General features: G+C 40.6%; 1 protein-coding gene across 7 annotated transcripts in view; it reads right to left on the bottom strand.

Annotated features, from left to right (window-relative positions):
* The window catches only part of BBS9 (Bardet-Biedl syndrome 9), a 432,676-nt gene that overhangs the window by 17,301 nt on the left and 396,721 nt on the right, over positions 1–18,654 (bottom strand). Inside the window, exons 23-24 of one of the 7 annotated variants that reach the window (XR_006288876.1) lie at positions 12,290–12,711; positions 10,697–11,232 (exon numbers count right to left, since the gene is read on the bottom strand). The exons of 3 other annotated variants lie outside the window; for them this stretch is intronic. The gene's annotated coding sequence lies outside the window, so the exon portion shown is untranslated. Of the gene's footprint in view, positions 1–10,696; positions 11,233–12,289; positions 12,712–18,654 lie in introns of those variants that run through there. 3 more of the 7 variants (XR_006288875.1, XR_006288872.1, XR_006288873.1) reach the window with 3 other exon arrangements.

The raw sequence follows: 18,654 nt of genomic DNA on the forward strand, positions 1-18,654 counted from the left end.
TGGTCTGAGAAACTTAATATGTATTACAACAATCTATAACCCACTAACAACCCCACCACCACATCTGCTTCCCTCTCCCCCCACCCCCGCTCCCTTCCCTTCTTCCTTGTGACTGGATGGGTGTTAATAGGCCATTTCACCTTGTATGGTCCCTGGAAATATGTGTTAACTACTGATGCTAAACAATCTGTTCCATCTTGTATTTAGCTGTGACACTTTGAGGCTATGTCTACACTGCAATTAGACTCCTGCAGCTGGCCCTGCCAGTTGACTCAGACTCAGGCTAAGGGGCTATTTAATTGCGAGTGTAGATGTTCAGCTTCAGGCTGTAGCGTGAGCTCTGGGACCTTACCCTATTGCAGGGTCCTAAAGCCTAGGCTTCAGCCCGAGCCTAAACGTCTACCCTGCAAGTAAACAGCGCCCGAGCCCCAGAAGCCTCAGTTAGCTGGTACGGGCCAAACACAGGTGTCTAACTGCAGTGTAGACATAGAATCATAGGATTGGAAGGGACCTTGATAGGTCATCTAGTCCAGTCCCCTGCACTGCTGGCAGGACTAAATATTATTACTACTTTGAGTAAATATTCCAGACCTGAAGAAGAGCACTATGTAAGCTCAAAAGTTTCTCTCTCTTACTGAAGTTGGTCCAATAAAACATATGATCTCATTCACCTTGTCTCTCTAACAAAGCAAAGGTACAGATTATTTACCAAATACCAGCAAAATGGAACTAACTGGCAACAGAAAACTTGTAATTTTGGAAACAATTTCCAAAAAATATAGTGAAACTCAGGCTTCAGCGGGCCTATTGCTCTTCAATTTCTCAATAACGCTGCATTTATTTTCAATTTTTTTAGTGGATTTTTGAAAATCATCATCAGCCTAGGAAGATGCCAAATCACTCTGTGGTTAAAATGTCTCAAAACAAATTGTGAAGGAGAAAAAAATATGAATCTTAATTCAGGCCTGCATACTGCAAACACTTACACGCATGCTGCGAACTGCAAACACTTACCCTAAATTTATGCACATGAGTAGTTCCATTAAACTTAAAAAGTCCAGTTGGAGTGTGTGGTTTGTATTTTTAAAAAATCAGTTAACTAATTTTATTTTTTTTAAAATTCTGATATCAACATAACATTAGGAAATACTTTTTTTGTTTTTTGTTTTTATAAAATTGACAAAGTTGAAAGAACAAAGAGCACACTTTCAGGTCACAAGCCAAGGCCTCAGTCCTGCAAGTTTGTCCATATAGGTGGACGCCTTTGCCTACACAGAACTCTGCTGAAATTAGCTAAGCTCTGCATAGGTGCAGGATTCTGCCCGAACAGGACATCTTTACAGGATAGGGGCCTGACGGCTCAGCTCTACAAACAATAAAGATTTTTAGAAAATCTTTACAACTGGTAATATTTTCAGTGCTAACCCCCACCCCAATTTCACTGATGACAAATACTAAAAAAACCCAAAACTAGAACACTACCTTTGAGTGTAGCACAAGAACCAGAAAATGTAACAGAGACTAGGAACAAATGCAAACTAATCAGTCTAGATTTATTATCCAAGCAGAATGAAATGCAAACTGCAAACCATGCGCAGACAGTGATGAAAGGCAAATTATATTTTTTAATATTCCTTAAATTTTACAGCACAAAGCAATTTATTAATAATGCAGGTAAGGATATGTTCTGGTTTCTTTTTCTTTTTAACTTTAAAAAACTTGATGGTGTTCCTTTAAGAAATACCCACCACATATATATTAAGTTGAACACAATATAATTTTGTTTAAAACTTGCTTTCTGTGGGAACTGAGGCTTTTATTTCTCTAAACTGTTCTCAAAGGAATCTTGGGTTTTACATATGGTATTTCAAGTCTCACTGTAGGAGATTTTTACATCAAAGTTCACAAAGAACTCTAAAGGCTCCATTGGAGTTTCTCAGAGTGACAGTTTAAGAAAAGATGTAACTAGAGATCCATTGAGACAGATTACATGACGACAAAAATGAAATACAAGTACTGTAGATGAAGATTTATCAAAATCTAGCTGGTGGTAGCCCCAATGTATTTAGCCATAAAATCCCCCTACCACTGTTTTCTAATGTGCTAGATGCTACTCTCTCTTTCCCAGAAGCAGTTGCAGTTCAGAGGTGGTGTTGCTGTAAAACACAGTATTTTATGTTCCTATTGAAGGAAAGGCATTACACATATGTTAAATATTATAAAGTGAAGTTGTGAGAGTCAGTATTTTAGCCTTTTTAATCCTGAGATTAAATTGTTATTCTAACAGCCTGTGAAGATGGAGGGTAAAGAGAAGCAAATTACATTTTTGGCGATATTATATACATACAAATGACACACAACAAGCATAAAACATAGAAATAATGTGCAAAGGAGTCACAAATAAGCAGTAACATGAAGCAAAAACTGTATTTATCAATTCAAATTCTAATTTTATTTAGCACTTTCCCTTCCCCACCCAATCAGAGAGGCAAAAATATTGAAGTCCATTTGAAATAGGTGCAGAGACTGGCACCTGCTCAGTGTGGCACTAAAGGGCCAAAGCATTAACCTAAAAGGCAGGTTAGTTGAGGATTCCCCCAAGCATGGGGGAATCTCCTGCTGGCTAACATAGCCAGCTCTGCGGAACTCCCTCAGAACCCTCCTGATGTAAGAGGCATGACAGAAGGAAGCATTTAGGTTCTAAATTATGCTGGAGGATAAACTGACCCCAAATAGTCCCAGGTATCAGAGGAATGCAAAACTGGCTTTGTCCCCACTTGACTCAGGAGAGGATTTGGCCCATGTTATTTATAAAATATTAAGAATTTTCAAAGCATTTATTATGGGAGTCCCCAAGAGCCTTTGTCATGGGACAGGACACACTGTGTGAGATTTCGTACTTATAGGGTATGTCTACACAGTTATTGTTAGCCTGCCAGCTCAAACCCCTCTGTCTGTCTACCCAGGCTCGAAGCTCACTCCCAGCTGAAATGCAGACATACCCATAGTGCACTGAGCATTTCTGCATACCCCATACCACAGTAGTTTAAATTTAAATATAAGAGAAATGATGACAGATAAGTGTGTGAGAGGACAGGAGTTATAGCAATAATCTTATGTGCTTTATTAAGTAGGTTTTGCTTGCTTCATGGTAGTTGATTGCTATTATTAGTTATTTAATATTAAACAATATCATAGATACTGCAAAATTCTACTTCAAAAATACATATCTCATGGCAATGGAATAAATACTTTAAAGGTGGCCTCAAGACACACAAGAAAACACAGTAGACCTGATTCCATGCCCCTGAGTCTTAACTTTCCTCTCTGCCACAAATGGTTAAACTTTACAAACTTGCCCATGAGTGCAGGTCAATGATAGATGCAACAAGAAGTAGCAGAGCAGGAGACCTGTTAAGAGAGTATCTGTGTTGCTGTGGTTTCCCTCAAAAGTTCTGTCTTTGCTGATGCTTGTATGGTTGTTGGAGTGCTTCCATTTTGTTTACTTGGGTCCTCATCCAATACCCATTGAAATCAATAGAATTTTTTCCACTGACTTCAACAGGTGCTGGATAGAGACCTATACTCACCAAGCTTATTTCTGGACATATTAATAATGTTTAGTCTTAATTTGACTTTGATTTTTGTATCTCATTTATTTATTTTTTACCTTTTAGTCTTTCCTTTGTGCCACAGCACAGAATTCACCGAGAAACAGTAAATTAAAGTAATAAGCTAGGCTTTTCCAGAAGGAAAGAGGAAGGAAGAACTTGTTTTTGGCAAGTTTTTATTATGCCATTTTGACCTATTGAGTTTTAAATAAGGATACGGCATCTAGAGCCATGGATAGGTGCTTTTATAAATAAAAAGGATTTTTAATTCATTTAAAATAATAAAAGGCTTTATCTTATCTGTCCACACTTCAGCCACAAAACAAGTTTTCCACACTGTTAGCTAGGATAATTTATGTTAGTTGGTGAGTTGTCAAATCATGACACAAACTGGCATTGGCTCCAGAGTGGACTACAAAGCTCAGTGGGTTATGCGTCAAATGATGTCATGAGTCAACAGCAGTCTGTAGCTGATTGACTCTGCCTCACCAGTAGGTGTTACTTCAGCCATTAATACAGATTGTTCTGTGGATGAGGGGATATGCGTGTCTGCCAAAATACATAATAAATATCCAAGTCAAACTAAAATCTGCCAGATTCTGAAAATATCATATAACACCCTGTTCTGTATCTGTAACAATGTCCAAAGCAATGTTTGAGAGAGCTTACTATAACCACACCTGTGTGTGCGTCTGCCACAGAGTTTGGAGTTTTTTCATTGATTGCCACTTCACTTAATCATTCAAAGCAATGCTTGGCATTTTGAGTGCTATGATTTAGTGCAGCAACAATAATCCAGACCATGGTTTAAACCATTCCCAGCACATCCAAGACTGTTTATTAGGATTGGCTTCTGGTTTACTAGATATTTTCAACACTCTTAATATCAAAGTTCCTCCTCTGGCAGGTCTGAAAAGGCCAAAACTATCTCAAAAGAAGGCCTTATACTTCTCTCACCAGACACTTTATAACTGTGCTAAAACTTAAACTGTGTTAATTTACCTTTCCCTCATCCAGAAGGCAACTGAAGTGGAGAATGTTCAGCACCTCTCCAGGGCCGTCCAGCACCTTTTAACATTGGGCCCAAAATCTGCAGAGCACCTGAGCAAAAGCTGTATGGGATGAAACTCAACTACCCCTCCTCAAGCTGTGAGCTGGCTGCAATGCAATACTTGCACATTTTTTTATCCCAGCCCATAATCTGAAATATCAGATGCTGTCACATGTCTAAGCAGATTGTTAGACTTATTGGATCTTTGACTCCTCCGCGCCGTCCCGTCCCCCCCAACATCTTGTCCTTTGAACCTTGCCATCTGCTAGCATATTCTGGGTAGTCATGAGCCCCTTTCAGGGACACACAAAGGATGCAAACATCACCCTACATTGCCAGTCTTCCACCACACATTGCCCCTTTGATCGCATGGAAGAGCTTTGGAAGGTTTGTAACACAGTGGGTGAAATTCACCCTCCAAGCACTTGAATCCACATGAGATAAAAACACGAAAGCCTCCACAGTGTATTTAAGCGTACCCATGCCTTGACAGCCATCCGACATTTCACCACTCGTTTATTAAGATTAGACAAAGAAAAGAAAATTTCCCCTTTAATAACTTAACATAGACCTTGTTCAGTATGGAGAATGATACCACAGAAATGTCAGAGAAAAATTAGCTGGAGATCAAATGGGAAATATTTCAGCATTAGTTTTCTTAAGAAGTGGCTTCATCTTTTTAATTTAATAATGTTCTTTACTAAATGTTTTCACTATGTTCTTATGAAAACTGAACCACATTTTTGTCTACATGATACAGGAGGTGAAAAGGCAATGCCATTCAGTATTCCTTCTATACGTAATATGAAGCAATAGCATCTCTGCGTGAGACATTTGCAGTGTAAATGCAGTGCTTATGAAAGCATAGCGATTGAAAGCAGGTGGGGCACAGGACCAGGATTTCTCATCCATTCTATCCATATACTTCAGCTCACTAAAAATAATAAAGTCTCCTATGCTTACTCAGTCTTGTACTTGTTTTAAAGCTCAGCCACCAAATTATGCCAAATTATGTGTTGTCCAACTTGGACTGAACTGAGAACACTAAGCTCCTTTTCCTAGTTAACTGTGCTGTATTTATATGATTTCTGCATTACAAATAGACATTATCGATAAGAAAAGAGAAAAACAGATTTTTTAAAGGTTTCAGAGTAGCAGCCGTGTTACTCTGTATCCGCAAAAAGAAAATGAGGACTTGTGGCAAATTTATTTGAGCATAAGCTTTCGTGAGCTACAGCTCACTTCATCGGATGCATGCAGTGGAAAATACGGTGGGGAGATTTTATATACACAGAGAACATGAAACAATGGGTGTTACCATACACACTGTAATGAGAGTGATCAGGTAAGGTGAGCTATTACCAACAGGAAAGTGGGGGAGGAAGGGGGGGTCAGAACTGCTTCCAATTTTTTACTTCAGTCTTGGTACAAACTTAAAAGAATATTATACTGACAATAGAACTTAAGAACATATGTATTTATACACACACTATAATATATAATTATGTAAGTTGTGTACACACAGACACACATGTACAGACTACCAAAGTCTATTCGATGGATATTATTTATTTTTCATCTTATAATTGGAAGCCTAATTTTTTTCAATTGCAAACATTATATGCTACCATCTGGAATGCTCATTAAAGATTAACAACTCAACAGCAAAACTTTTACTGCATTTGTTTTTTGCTAACTTAAAAACGAAGCAGGAGATAAGAGATTGTTTGCAAAATGAAAAGCAAAGAACTAATAATTGTGGTAGAAATGTCTCAGAACAAAAAAAAAAAATCAAGCAAGGTGGCACATGCTAAAGCTAGAAATGGCTGGATTACTTCAAATAAAATAAGAATTTACCCAAACCTTCATACATAACTAGAACTGACCCTTTTTGCATATATGAAAAAGTCCAGTTAATTTTTTCATTATTTTTTATTTTCACTCTCATCTCCCATTCTTGTTGCGGGCTGGTGTCAGAAATTAAAATGCTGACATACAGTGAGAGAAGCTGGTTTTGAGATATTTCCGACTTGACAGGAAGCAGGATATATAAATAGCGCCAGGAAAAAGGCTGTTCTTTTGAGTTTTCTTGATCAGTTTTGAGGATCCAAGAGGTTGGAATAACCAAGCTCAGATGATTATCCAGAAGTTTGACTGTCACTGCTTACATTGCCTACAACATATATGTACTCACTAAAACTGAATTAGAGGTATTGGTTCGAACCCCTAAGAGTAAAGCTATTCAGAAAATTGTGTATTTGTCCCATGGAAAATGTCACCGTTTCCCAACTAGTTTCCATTCTGAATTGGAATGGAAAGTCAAAATATTGAAACTTTTGGCGAAACAAAAATTAGAATGAGTTTCAAATCAAAAATGTCAAAACATAGAATGTAGCCTTCTTGATCAAAATGCAGTGCAGGATCAGGCACTAAATGAGCCTATAGGCCTGATTCTCTCCTGCGGAGGCAGGGGGCAACATCAGGGAGCTATGAATAGCTGCTTGATTTTGAGGGTGGCCCTAGCCCCAGCACCACCTAGAGATGCTGCCAGATAATTCTAAATTGCACCAGTTAGGTAGGGTCCTGTGGGGAGAACTGTGAGGAGAACAGAGGTGCAGATATGGGTCAGACATCGTAACATCTAGCAGAGAGTTCCTTTATGCCAGTGGAATTCTCTGCTGGGAATCTGAAGCCAGCAGAGAATGCTGCCTTAGCAGTGTGAAAGGGCTAGATCTCATTAGAGACTATTTCTGTAAAGAATGAAATATAATTAGAAATAGACTTTTTACTATTTTAAATGAGTATTTTGAATTATTAAACCCCCTTTATAACAATATTAATAAAAAGATAAACTGACTAATGAATACACCAGAGTGGTATGATAACACATGCCATTACTCTTTCTATATTCACATATTTTAAGACCAGAAGGGTTTGGATTATGATAATCTAAATTATGACCATCTAGTTTGCATAATAAAGAACACAGAATTTCACCGAGTAATTCATGCATCAAACCTGTAATTTCTGGTTGAGCTAGAAAGACATTTAATCTTGATTAAAATATTACAAGTAATGGAGAATCCATCACATCCCTAGGTAAATTGTTCCGCACTGTTCAAAATGTGCATTTTATTTCTACGTCTGAATTTTTCTAGCTTCAGCCACGGACATGTACTATGGCTTGGTTCTACAATAATTAATCTGTATTTACGCAGATCAGTTTTATATTTTTATAAAACAAATGTAAGAGAAAGTCATGAGGAACTAAAAGATGTTTGAGGCATTTATAATAGAGACCACTTAATTCCATCTCTAGTGTTGTATCTCCAGGGTGAAGGATAATAATCCTAAATCTAACATACACTGTCTACTGAAACTGTCATTGCTGTGTTAGTCAGTGTGTTCGATTTGTCAATACTAGAGGGATTAAATCTAGACAAAATACATATCTGAGCAAATTATGCCCAACATGGATCCAGTTTCATCATTTGTCAGTGAGTGCTGATGGATCCAAGGAGATAAGTGATGACACCAGATGAACTCTCTGCACGTAGGTGCAGTGGATTTTTTTGTTCCAAAGCACAATAATGGCCTTACAAGGCCTATTAAAAAAAATTCTGAAAGCCAGTTGATCTTATCCACACAGAATCTTGGATTATTAACTCATTCATTGCCAAACAATTTCCAACATAAAATACCAGTATACTTTTTAAACAGAGTACTTCCCAGGTGTTACATAAGGAATACCAGTCAGGTAGTTCTCATCAGCACAGTTGTATGCCAATCCTTTGGAAGACTGAAAAGTTGAGATCTTGAGAATCCTGGATCCATAAAGAGCTGGAGGCTGATCCTGTGGATTTACACTCAGAAACCCCCCACTGATTAAACTGGGAATTTTCTCCAGTAGAAGGACATAAAAGTGACAAGTCCCTTTTCCAAAGAGCTCAGAGTTCAAGTTGAGATATAACACTCACCTAGTCCTGGTTTATTGTTAAGAAAGGATCCTGTTAGCACCTTCCCCATAGTGTCAGGAATTAAGGAAGGTCAGAGATGAAAACTAACCAAAAGTGAGTTCTGAGGAGTGCTCTGAAGAAAGACTGACAGGTTGGATGGCACATTGAACTAGGAAGGACGTTCCAGAGTTAGGGGCCATGTAAGAGGAGACAAAGAGCTGCAGGCGGGAGACCAGGTGAGCTGAGCTATACTCAAGTGCAAGCATCTTGCGCAATTTTATAAAGAACAACATGTCACCCTGTTCATCCACAGACTAGGAACAATGAAGCCTGACTAAGTCATCTCTCACTAGAGGCCTAAAACCCTGAGGCTGATTCTGACAGCTACTCTACTGAGGGCACTATTACAACACCAAAAGCCAGCAACTTCAAAATTGAATACACTGACAGTGGGACCAGTTCATCTGATCATTCTTCCCTGGCTCAAAATCAACTAGCTACTGTTGACTTGTTTCTAACCACTTCCTGGTTTTAGTTTGGCTATTTATTCTTACAACACCTGTTTTGTATTTGATTTAAAAAAATAAAAATAAACAAAATCCCCTGAAGGACAAACAACAGAGTTTGTAACCAGCAAGGCTAAGAGTTGATGCAATGCATCCTCTGGTGCTCAAACCACAGTCAAAGTGGTTGCCAGCTAACCCAATCTTTCTGGTTTGACTCATATGCTGAATTCTCTCAATGAGAAGGATTTGTCCCATCACTGAAATAGGAAACTGAATTAAAAGACAGCTGTGTAAACAATGTGAAAGTTTGTTCAAAACCAGTGATTCAGAGGCCAGTTATTTGTGGCATATCAAGAAAATTAAACTGGGAAGAGTCTTAAGTTTGCACCTGTAAGTCTGTCCACTGCTGCCCTTTTACATAAATATATATGCAAACGTAGAAATGGGTCAGACATGTGAAATTCAGAGCATGGTCTGAACTTCTTTGAAGATTGGAGGTGTTTGGAGCTAGAGTTTTATTTCAGGCCCATTATTAATTTTAAAAAAGTTGGTTGGTGAATTAAAAAAAATCCCCACCCTACCTATCACCTTTCAGTCACTATCAAGCTGTTGATGCTTGCCTCCAGTTGGCCCATGATGCCAGCTTCCATTGCCCATGTGTGAACTTTTCAAACAAGCACCACTATGCTTGGGAGGCACTCCCTGTAAACATCTGCAAAGGTACCTCATTATCCATCTTCAAACCCTTCCTTTGCCATGATGCCTATAAACTTGACAACAGTTCGGCTGCTAGTGTGCAGAGACCACAGCCTATTCTGTTTACCAATATTGTCTCACTGTTTACTTGTACTCCCCCATCTGTCCATAGTTATCTGTTGTTTCTTGTCTAATATCTAGGCCATGTCTACAGTACAAACGTTGGTCAATGCAAATTATGTCAACTTAAAGCTGCCACCATTAGTATATTATTCATGTGTGTGCATATGTAACCCACACACCTTCTGGGTGTGGTGTTCTTTCCCATCTAGTGGCACTGAGACCACTTAGAGAAAATTAAATGAGTTTGCCCCACAGCATTAGCTAACACCTAGTTGGGTTTTAGCTCATGCGGTAGAGGCTCATGCACTGAGGTCCCAGGTTTGATCCTGCCTGCCGATGACCAGGGTCTGTTGGCATTTCACATATTTGGTTGTTTGTGTCAGCGCTGTGCATACTCACCAGGCGTGCTTGTGTCAATGCGCCATGGTTAGGTATCCCATCGTGCCACTTCCCATCATTCAGCGCACTGAATTTTGGGAAATTTTTGCAAGGCATGGTGGGCCTGAAACAACTTATGCAGGGGTCACTGGGAGCAAGGGGTCAGTTCCCATCACGAAAATGTCTCTATCCCATAATGCAGGGGTTCCCAAACTTGTTCCGCTGCTTGTGCAGGGAAAGCCCCTGCCTGGGCCGGGCCAGTTTGTTTACCTGCCACGTCCACAGGTTCGGCTGATCGCGGCTCCCACTGGCCACGGTTTGCTGCTCCAGGCCAATGGGAGCTGCAGGAAGCGGCGCAGGCCGAGGGATGTACAAAACAATCCAGTGCAAAACAATTCTGTGTAACTGAAATACAATACAATACAAACTTCAAAAATAAATTAATGAAATACAACATTAACATTATAAATGATAGAAAACATTCCTGACCATTTCAGATGCACATACACCAACCAGGGCTCCCACAGGCTAGTGTCACATGGAACATTGGGGGGCACAGGGAGGTGCTAAAATGGAGTTCTCCTGTGACTGCAAAGAGAGGTGAGCCCATGATTGTTGGATCTGCAGGCCAACAAGAGTCTGTAGCATTTATGTTTGCTTCCTGAGCAGCCCCATTATGTCCTGATGCATCTCCTTCTCCTGCTGGGACTCCTGGGTCTCTCCTGTCCACTCTTTCCTTCTCCAGGCTGCCTGCTATATTCACTTTCCAGGCTGTCTGTTCACAGTCCAGTGCAGCACTGGCTTGCAGAATCTCACTGAACATGTCCTCCCTAGTCCGCTTCTTTCTCCTCTCATCAAGGTTCAAGCATTCCACTTGGGTGTGGAAAGGATACCCCTGAAGGCTGCAATAGCTACAGATAAAACAGATAGATATATCATTGGATTGACAATGGAAACTGAAAGATAAGTTTCAGAACTCCCTTCCCTTGTTCCCATAATCTAAACAAGAAATGCTTATTGACACTTCAGTTACGGAGTGCCTCTGCACAGCCCTGCTCTGCAGCCCCAGCCATGGTGAGTATTACCCACCAGGCATTGGGGGGGGGAGGGGAAATGAGGAGGAAATTGTTTGGTTGCATGAAATAATAAAAAGCCCGTATACTGCTCGCCTGTTTACTGCAATGGTGCCAGTTTAAGTCATCACAGAGTGGCGTGGGAAAATGTCCTATCGCAGAGGAAGAAATAAGGCTGCCATTCCTAGAAACCTTTGGGAGAGGATTGCAAACACCTCTAGTTTCATTAGGATCTCTCAAGAGGATACAAGGGACATCTGTATTCATAGGGGCTGGAGCACCCACAGGGAAAAATTAGTGGCAGCCAAGCTCCCCTTCCGGCCTCACCTCCTCCTCTGCCTCCTCCCCTGAGCGTGCCGCATCCCCGCTCCTCAGCCTACCTCCCAGTGCTTGCTGCCACCAAACAGCTGTAGCAAGCTCCGGGGGGAGCGGGGAGAAGCGGGAATGTGGCGCGCTCAGGGGAGGAGGTGGGGCCGGGGCGGGGATTTGGGGAAGGAGTCAGAATAGAGGCAAGGAGGGGTGGAGTTGGGGCAGGGACTTTGGGGAAGGGGTTGGAATGGGGGCAGGAGGGGGCAGGGCAGGGTGGAGTCGGGGCAGGGCCGGGGGCAGAGGGGGGTCGAAGACCCTCCAGTGCCAGTAGAAGTCGGCGCCTATGTCTGTATATATGGAAACAAACTGGTTTGCATCCTGCCCCCCAACACCCCACACCCCTCCATAATACTTCGGGGGAATGAAAAGCAGGTAACAATGCTAATCTCTGTTTGTTGTACCACCACCTCCTCTAACATGAATAAAATGATGAAAAGTTAATACAGGAATCCTGTTAACTTGGGGTTGGACTGGACACCATCTTTACATTTAAACATTAGACGGAAAAATGCATGCACACACTTACCCAAGGTTTCTTCCCCTTCATCGGGCTCATCTGTTCTCGGTTGAGGGGACTCGCTAGACTACAGTAAAGTCTCATAAAAACATGGCGTAGCTGGATGCCCCCTGTTCCCTGGCATAGCATGGCCTCCCTCTTCTCTTCCTCCTTGCTGTTCACGGTAGGGTTCTGTGTCTCAAGCTACACCGAGATATTCACAGTGGTCTGCAGGGGGATGGTGGGGTCTCTGCCAAATATGGCATGCAGCTCATTGTAAAAGTGACAGGTCTGTAGCTGGGCATCAGATCAACTACTGGCCTCCCTGGTTTTGTGATATACCTGCCATAGTTCTTTCACTTTCATTACTGCTGATCCCTGCATCCCCTGTGAGATCTTTTCGTAGATGTCCACATTCTTATGACTGGTTCGTAGCTGTACCCGCACAGATCCTGGAGATCAAACATCTCCTGTCTACTCCAGGCAGGAGTGTGTCTAATGCATGAGGCTGGCATGGTTGGTTGGGCAGCTGCATGCAACGAGAGATGGTAGGTGTGCTCACCCAGCTGGACAATCAGGAAAAGGCATTTCAAAAATATGCGGGAGAGGGGAAGTTAAAAAAGGGAGGGGAGGTGGCTTCCGGTCTCCGTGAACCCTGGGTAGTGGAGTTCACAATTGTGACCAGAGAGGCCACTGTCAGGCATTATGGTACAGCTGTGGGAAGACTTAACATTAAAAGAGGTCACACAGTATCTACACTTGTACTGCGTTGACCTCAGTAGGTCGACCACAGCTCAATGCCGTTTGGGGAGGTAGTATTACTGTGTTACCATAATAGGGTGCTTACATTGGCCAGAGATAAATTTGAGCAGAGATACATGCACAGCTAGGTCACTGCAAGGCGACTTAGTTAACTTAATAGTGTAGAGCAGGCCCCAGACTGGAAGCACCTTGGGGCAGGAACTGTCTCTTTGTTCTGTGTTTGTAAAACGCCTACCACAATGGGGTTCTGGTCCATGCCTAGGACATGTAGGTTCTACAATAATACAAATAAATAATAATACATAATAATAATAAATAATAATTCCCACCTTCCACTAGTGCATATATTTTGTAAACAGCTGCTCTCTTCCGATCCAATGTAATACTTAAAAGTTATCTCAAAGTTAGTTTCTCCTCAAAACAACTTAGTTAAATTTAAGATTCTTTCTTTCTCCGCAATTAGTCTTGAGTTTTTAATCATAACCCACTCTCCACATGCCCCTTTAAACAAATGTGTTTGGTGAGCAATTTTAACAATACTGCACACGAAATGAGAAAACTCAAAGGCTAACATTTTCAGAGTTGCACTGGGTTTGTCGAAGGAGGTCAAGGAATTTAGGAGTCCAAACCCATTGAAATTCAATGGGTGTTTATCATCCTTATGTTTCTTTGAAAATCCCAGGCTTGGTGCTCAGTTAGCATGGTGATGTACCTGGTATAAAAACCCTGAGCATAACAGGACATATTGCTGCCTAGTGTTAGGCTGCTCAATACACATTTAGGAATCCAAATACAAGCAGCCTGATTGTCAAAGGTGCTGTATACCTCGAGTTTTTATGGACTTCAATTTAGGAATTTTTTGGAAACTCAGAACTCCTGAAAATCCAGGCACCTCAATAAAAATGGTCTATCTATGAATTAAGGAGCCTAACTTTAGACACAAAATTTTGAAAAATTTGGTTTAAGTGTTGTAATCTAATATGTGACTGCACTTTCAACCTCCCCCCCCCTTTAAAACAGTCTTTAAGCACACCCCCACACCCCGTCTGCCAATTTTGTAAGGTGGACAGCTGGATAAAATTGTAGCTTTTCCAGTCACATGCTGTAGCCAAGGAGGATTCCAGCCCCCATTCCCCAGACAGGTTTCTGTGAAGAGATAATCCACTTAAAGGCAATGACCCCGCTGGCAGAAACCCCATTGTTTAAGCAGGTGAGAGCCATTCAGTGCTGATGCTCTTTGAGTGTTTTATCATACCTTTGCAGACATAGCTCCTTACTATGCCAGGTTCCTGTTACCAAAGGGATGATCTAATTCACAGTGACTTTTACAAGTACAGCTAGCGTTCATAAAACCAAATGGAATTCCTAACTGAACACAAACCTGTTCCTGTAATGGTCACACAAACCATCTAAGTAATCCCCATATCTCACAATGTCTTGTCCCATTTCCTCCACGCATTCCCTAACCAAAAGTTTAGGAACATGACATTTTGGGTGGATTGATCTAATTGGTCTAGAAGCTGCTGGGAGAGGAGAAAATCCAAACTTGGCTTATAATGGAAAACCAGCTGCAAGCTTGATTATGATGAGAACAGAGTTTCCCATAATATCACCTGCATCCCACATTTAAACGGCTTTCAATAAGTTGCTAAAAAGCAAAAGTAAGTTAATAGAAAAAATATTTACCTAAGAAGGAAGTAAACACAGAGGAACCCTTTTGCTTGTTGGTTTGCCTAGCACCCGGATGCACTAGTAAAATAAAACATACGCTAAATGTAAGGCAAATGAAATCTAGAAAAACTAGGGTCTACATAACAGTTTCTTTTTATGTAAAGAAGATGTCATCACTGGGCAGAGTAGGAAAAACTTTCTGTCTACCTACAGTGAGTTTCAAAGGCCACTGCATTGCTGACCTATGAATGTTCTAATTCAACTTTCTGAAGCAAGCAGGGATCACCATGGGCACAATCCCTCTTTTCCCCACCCCTCCTCAGTGAAGTTTCCCAATCATGACAAAAGTAGTAGGGTGCACATTAAAAGTACAGATCACTGAAAATTATGCCCCCAAAAGGGAAACACCAGAAAGTTTGTTTGTATTGTGTAGCACTCAACAGAATCCCAAAATCCTTTACTGTGGGTTTAACATGGCAGTAATGGTAAATTCACATACAGGTTTGAATGTGAAAGTTAAATAAACCCTCAGAAACTACAGTCCATCCTCCGTTGCAATGTAAAGCTATCTGAGAGAGTAGTACTACCTTGTGCAATGATCCCGTCAGATGTCATAAATTCAGCAGGGTTGGACCGCATGGCAAATTTCCAAATGAAAACTAGGTGCTGCAGGTAGTGCTATTGATGACAGAGCAGGTAACATGTTCTTCTCCGAATTAGTGTCAAACCAATATTGAGGCTTGCAGGTCAGAGAGAGATCTGTTACCTCTAGTAAACACAATCAATTTAATTAAGCTTCACAGCACTCCTGTGAGCTAGTCATGTTTTCAAAAGGAGCACTTCTCCCAGCACTAAAATGTAGCCATATTTTGGATAACTCTAACAGCAAGTTCCTGATCACTTGTAGCCAAAGATTTAACGGCACTTTGTATGCAATTAAGAAGAGGGGTGTTCACCTTGGTATCCTGAACAAATTCCAACAAAGGTAATTCCTGGTACCTAGCTAGATTTCCCCTGCAGCTTCAATTTGATAGATTCTGCTCCACTTTCCCACCTAAACTGGCGTGCTATGCGCTATTAAATAGTTACCACATTCCACCCCAAGGATGGCTACATTTCAGTGCTTGGTGAAGTGATCCTTATTTAAATATTGCTTGGCTCGCAGGAGTGCTGTGAAACTTAATTAAGTTAATGTCTGCAAAGTGCTTGGAGGTTCTCAGATGAAAGGTGCTACAGAAATCCAAAGTACTGTTAACCTTGTAGGGGTGGCAATTTGGATAAACTAAAAACCTTCATAAAACTTCAATCAAAGCAAAGCTCATTAAGGTTTCAATTAACTTCTTGTTTTCATTTCCAAATACTTCTCAACTTTAGTATTTCATCTTCAGCTGGAAGAACCAAAATATGATCAGCTAAAACAAGGAGTAACAAAGCCTTATACCATCCCCCTTCTGTCCCTTTACCTTATTTGTACTCTCAGTGGCCTTCACAAGCTGTTTCATGGTATTGCTTTGGAAAATCATGGCCTTTTCCATTCCTGTGAGCTGCTCTAAAAGCAAAATTACTAACTCACTAATAATCAAGGGCCTGTGTATTTTGTAGCTCAACAGTTTCAGCAGAATCCATCCCTTGCTGAAGAATTGTACTCCAGAATCTGTTTTCATTTTAAAAATTAAATGTCTAGCCCTCATAGCTGGAAAAAACCCTGGATAACGTGACCCAAGTTTGAAGTGATATAGTGTTGTCTTCTCGATTATGCAGACAGCAAGAAACAATAGCTCTGAGAAGTGGCACTGCCTTAGTTATCTTTATGGATTGTTGTGAAATCTAAAGATTACAACCTATGTTTTAAGAAGTGACTAGTGATGTTAGAGAGCCTCAATTTCTGTGTGCTTAAACTGAGACACTTCAAAGAGGCCTGATTCTTTATGGGACTAACAGTTATAAGCGTCACCTTTTGGAGTACTCCATTACCATGCAAATGAGGTTGGTCATTTATATGCCCCATAGCTGAAGACAGATATATTTATAAGACACACACACAGTACACCAATTATTAAAATCATGTTATAGCATGTAAAAACTCATATCAAACAGTTTGCCACACAAGCTAATTAAATTCCAGCAATCTCATGAAAAAGCTTGTTCTCATTAAATTCCCAGCCTGATTTGCAAATCAAAGCAATATGGAAAAACATCCTAAACAGTGAAAAATTAAGTAAACCAAACTTTTAGTTATTTTGAGATTTGCCTGTCGCTTGCTATTTCCCTTTGAGTTCAATACTGAAGAAGAAAACTACAAAATCCTATGATCTGCCACAGGGCACCAGACTGTGTAGGTGCCTGACTGACCATGTGGCTTCTCCATTCCAGCATCACTCTATTTAGTGCAGATCAAGAGTGTTTAAATTCCTTCAATGCATTTTAGGGTATGACATCAACTTAAAAATAATTATGGTAGCATAGCACTGATGTGGGAAACCATTTTTAATCTTAGTAATGCTTGGGTGCCTATATGTTGTGTGGTAATTATAGAGGACGGAGAGGGCTTGATCAAAAGGAAGGAAATCCCAGTCTTTGTTCTCTATATATACACATAGCGTAACTGCATATACAAATTGATGTTTGGTCTGATTGACTATAGACTGAAGATATTTATGCCTCCTGTTTTGAAGAACAGAGGACAATCACATAGTATCATGCTGTGCGTGAAGTGAAAAATTTTGAAGTATCAATTACCACCTAAACACTAAACCAAAATGACATTTAGTAAACTGCATTGCTGAACAAGACACAGCATGTTCTATATAGATGCAACTTTAAGGGTGGAACATGGGTGTGATTGCCATAGTGGTTGTACAATATACTGCTTTGGTGTGTATGCCCCGAAACAAACGGTGCCTCTACCACAATCTGGCACATCTTTCGCTGTTTGCCACTGTGGGCTGCAAAACATCTGTCTAGACAACTCTGTTCACAGAAAGGCAGGATGTAGGGAAGGAAGCCAGAAGACCTATCTAGGACAGTCCCCTCCTTTAAGCCAGCACATGTCTGCCACATATTTTCTTTCAAATACCCATCCATCGCATTTTCAAAAACTATTTATATCAGTTGCTTCTCTGTTACTTTCATTCTGGAGGCTGCACAGTATTAATAACCATCTGTGCCAAAGAGCAAGTCTGCCTGAATTCCTTTGCTACCCTGCCTTTCCTGAAGCTTGTTTGTAACCCCTTATTTTTGTTCTTGACTCTAGCTCAGAATAGTCTTAGAGGATCCATTATTTCAATTCCCTTAAGAACTATGTCAACTTCAGTGGGATCCCCTCTTACCTCAGTGAGATCCCCTTCTTTCCCAAAGAACACATACTTAGTGCCTCTAGCATATTTTGAGTAACAGACCCCTGAATCACTGCATTATTCTGGTTGTCCTTTTGCTCTGCTGTAACCTCTCTTTCTGTATTTTTCCTCTTTTAAAACAACATGTGCCTCTACACAGAGCCACAGTTATTTCCCCCAGTTTATTCTTGATACCTGAATTTGTACATTGTAATCAGTGTGCCAAAGGTTTTTCAACTTTAATACAAACAGGATTTATAGAATGCCTTTCATCCAAAGAACTCAAAGAACATAATACACACCAATTAAATGTCACTCCACCCCATGAACTAAGTAACCATTTACAATACCCCTCTTTCAAAGCAAGTAAGATATATCCATTTTACAGACAGCTAATCTGATGCACTGATAGAAAGTTAAGTGACTTATCTACGGTTGCACAACTAGGTGACTGCAGAATCACGGAAATCAAAAAATTAGTGTAATAAGCAGCGTTGTGGTTCGCTAATTCTCTTAATTGTCAAGTATTTTGTAGGCATGGCAGCAGAGGTGATTTTTAAAGATGATTACATCCTCAATTTATTGGCCCTCCCTGACCTTATCTAGTGAGCCAGCTACTCTGTTTTA

This window comes from Chelonia mydas, chromosome 2 (genome assembly GCF_015237465.2).
Source record: "Chelonia mydas isolate rCheMyd1 chromosome 2, rCheMyd1.pri.v2, whole genome shotgun sequence".
Lineage (NCBI taxonomy): Eukaryota > Metazoa > Chordata > Testudines > Cheloniidae > Chelonia > Chelonia mydas.